Source organism: Struthio camelus, chromosome 29, assembly GCF_040807025.1.
Source record: "Struthio camelus isolate bStrCam1 chromosome 29, bStrCam1.hap1, whole genome shotgun sequence".
Lineage (NCBI taxonomy): Eukaryota > Metazoa > Chordata > Aves > Struthioniformes > Struthionidae > Struthio > Struthio camelus.
The window spans coordinates 5,017,034-5,020,541 of NC_090970.1; the positions used below are offsets into that span (position 1 = coordinate 5,017,034).

Consider the following 3,508-nt stretch of genomic DNA (forward strand, 5'->3'; position numbering starts at 1 on the left):
GAGAGGGTGGAAATGAGGGGAGCAACCCTGACAAGAGCAATTCCTGCTGCTGTTGGTGGACATGTCGGCAGGAAGTCTGCAGCCTCCACTCAAAGGCAGCAGTGAGGAAATGTGTGCTGTGGTAGTGGGGAGATGATCCTGCGGAGCAGAGGGTCTGTTGCCACAGCCTTTGTCCAGACCCTCCTCCCCTCCATTCCTGCTCCACTGTGAGTGTTGGAGCTCTGTAGAGGGAAGGGACCAGCCCACAGTGACAGCCAGCTGCCACCCTTGCAGGAGAGGGGTAGAAGATCACACCTGGAAGAAGAGCGCAGCTGGGGAGCTGAGCTCTCCTAATGCAAATGGGACCCAAGGTCTCACCCTGCCTGTACTCGTCTGAGCCTGACTCTGTGCCCCTGAGCTCCCTTGGCATCACAAAAGAGACCTCACAAAGGGAAACTCCCCTCATTGCCCTGGGGGCATCCGAGGGAGCTGAGACTAGTGGGCTCTGAGGTTCCCCCATGTCTGCTGAGGAAGGGGGAAGCCTGGCTTCCTGCTTCATCATGGCCTCTGGGTTATATTCACATGAGAGACTTCTGAGGAGAAGTGGCATGAACCAAAACTCTTCATTCTTTTTCCAAGAAAGGATCAGGAAAAAAAAAAAAAAAGAATGACATGTAGCCTTGATGCCAGATGCCCTGGGAATGAGGAGGAGATGCACATGGGACAGTTACTGGTGCTGACACTGTACCCATTGAAAGAGTTTCCTCAGTGCATCCCTGAGCTCCTTGTTCCTCATGCTGTAGAGGAGGGGGTTCACTGCTGGAGGCACCACCGAGTACACAACAGCCACCACCAGATCCAGAGCTGGGGAGGAGATGGAGGGGGGCTTCAGGTAGGCAAAAAATGAGGTGCTGACAAAGAGGGAGACCACAGCCAGGTGCGGGAGGCACATGGAGAAGGCTTTGTGCCTTCCCTGCTCAGAGGGCATCCTCAGCACAGCTGTGAAGATCTGCACGTAGGACAGCACAATGAAAACGAAACACCCAAAGAATAAACAGGCACTAACCACATTAAGCCCCACTTCCCGGAGGTAGGAGTGTGAGCAGGAGAGCTTGAGGATCTGGGGAATCTCACAGAAGAGCTGGTCCATGACATTGCCTTGGCAGAGAGGGATGGAAAATGTGTTGGCAGTGTGCAGGAGAGCATAGAGAAAACCACTGGCCCAGGCAGCTGCTGCCATCCTAACACAAGCTCTGCTGTCCATGAGGGTCTCATAGTGCAGGTGTCTGCAGATGGCAACGTAGCGGTCGTAGGCCATGACAGTGAGGAGAAAATACTCAGCTGAAATTAAGAAGAAGAAGAAAAAGACCTGGGCAGCACATCCTGCATAGGAAATGGCCCTGGTGTCCCTCAGGGAGTTGGCCATGGATTTGGGGACAGTGGTGGAGATGGAGGCCAGGTCGAGGAGGGTGAGGTGGAGGAGGAAGAAGTACATGGGGGTGTGGAGGCGGTGGTTGCAGGCTACGGCGGTGATGATGAGGCCGTTGGCCAGGAGGGCAGCCAGGTAGATGCCCAGGAAGAGTGCGAAGTGCAAGAGTTGCAGCTCCCGTGTGTCTGCAAAGGCCAGGAGGAGGAACTCATTGAAGGAGCTGCTGTTGGACACTTTGCTCTCTCCGGACATGGAGGACTGTCCTAGGAAAAAGACAGTGATAACTTAGGACACACTTCTCTGAGCAAAACTTTCCCATAACCTCCCCCAAACACACACACATTGCCTCCTCCCATCCCAGCAGCACCGTCACTGAGCTCCGTGGCCTGAGCTCTGGTTTGTGCTGGCTGTGTTTGCCCTGAGGAGCAGGGGCCTCTGCCTGAGGGCTCCAGAGCAGCCAGCCCTGACCTACAGCACTACGTAGATGGGAGACACGGGGACTAAACTTTTATATTCCCACTTCTAGTCATGTATAATCCAGTCATAGTGTTGAAGGGATTTTCAGCATCTTCACGGGTAGTTCTAAAAAAAAAAAGGTTCATTAATAGTGTTAAGGTTTTCCTCTGCATTCTTGCTGCAGAGTGACCAGCCGTGATATCTGAGAGGCCAAAGGATTCACTCGGGCTTTAGTGCAGGGAGAGGAGAGCTGGCCTGGTCCTCTGCCTTGTTCCCAGCTGCCCGGGGCTCGCCCCTCGGAGGTGGAGGACAGTTGCTCTCGTGTTACCCTAAAAAGAAATGACACCGCGGAGAGCAGAGGAATCCCCTCCCAAAGTGCACACCAGCGCTCTTTCTGAGGGTAAGCGAGGCAGGTCTCAGCCCTGCCCTTCCAGCCAGGAACACATCGGGCTCCTTCCCACTGCCCACATCCACACGCCCAGCTGCACCTCCGTGGCCCCAGTATCTAGGCAGCTTCTCCATGGGGCACCTAGCCGTAATGGGAGAGCTGTGCCCTTCTGGAGGGCAGCTTGCAGCCCAGCCACACACCCCAGGTAAACAGCTGGATGTCCTGAGGATGGGGGGTGCTGAGCTCTATAGAGGGAAGGGACCAGCTCAGGGTGACAACCAGCTGCCACTCTTGCAGGAGAGGGGTGTGAGATCACAGCCTGACTGTGGCCAGTGGAGATGAGCTGTCCCAATGGACACAGAGATCCTGAGACCAACGAGACCCTGTCCTCACGCCCATTTACCGTGTGTGCTCTCTCTCCAGGCACTGTGGTGGGAGGGGGAGGTCTCTAGCTCTGAGGTGCACATGCTGCAGCAGGTTACGTCCACCCTTTATGTGGAAGGGCAGGTCAACGTTTAGACACCTGTTTTCTCTGGAAAATAACCTTCAGCAGAGGAGTCTGATTATTTATTTAGCTTTTAGGTGCCTCCCTCTCACCGTGGCAGCATTCTTTGACAGAGCAGAAATCTTTGGCCTTTCAGTTGCTCTCAGCATGAGCACTTGGGCATCCCAAGGGGAAAAAAGGGCTCATTGACTTTGTACAGAGTCACGGGATCTGGTCTGCCAAGGAGTCCTGCCCCTCACTGCCCTGCACTCGCACCTCTCTCCGCTGAAGGACACTCACCCTCACAAGTGCCTCTCAGAGAGAAACTGGACGGAGCGGAGAGTGGAGGACTTCAGGTGGTAAGGGAAGATTTCCAAAGTCTTCTCTCTCAGCCCACATATGGAGATGGTGATGGAAAGCGGGACAAGGGCAGCTTATTTCCCAGCCCCACAGGGTGCATTTTCTGCAGCCTCACAGCTCCGAAGGGAGCTGGGGATGACTCACTCCCATTCACACCCCTCTGTTGCACAACTTGCAGTGTCAGTATCTGAACTGCGGCTGAAACTCCCCCCAACCCCAGGGAGCCTGAGAGAGGATCAGGAGCAGCATGGAGAGGAGGGGAAACAAGGGGCAGCACCATGATCCTGCTGCCAAGGGAGGCAAGGAGAGAGACGGACGGGCACTCACAAAAGCCTTCACCTTGCCCACCTGGCCATGCTGCCTCACAGACAGCGACATTGCAGGGCAGGTGCTCCCAGCCCCTTTGTCGGGC

At 55.2% G+C, this 3,508-nt stretch overlaps 1 pseudogene; it reads right to left on the minus strand.

Annotated features, from left to right (window-relative positions):
- Window positions 1–730: 730 nt before the first annotated feature.
- Window positions 731–1,764, minus strand: LOC138062764 (olfactory receptor 14J1-like; annotated as a pseudogene).
- Window positions 1,765–3,508: the final 1,744 nt, after the last annotated feature.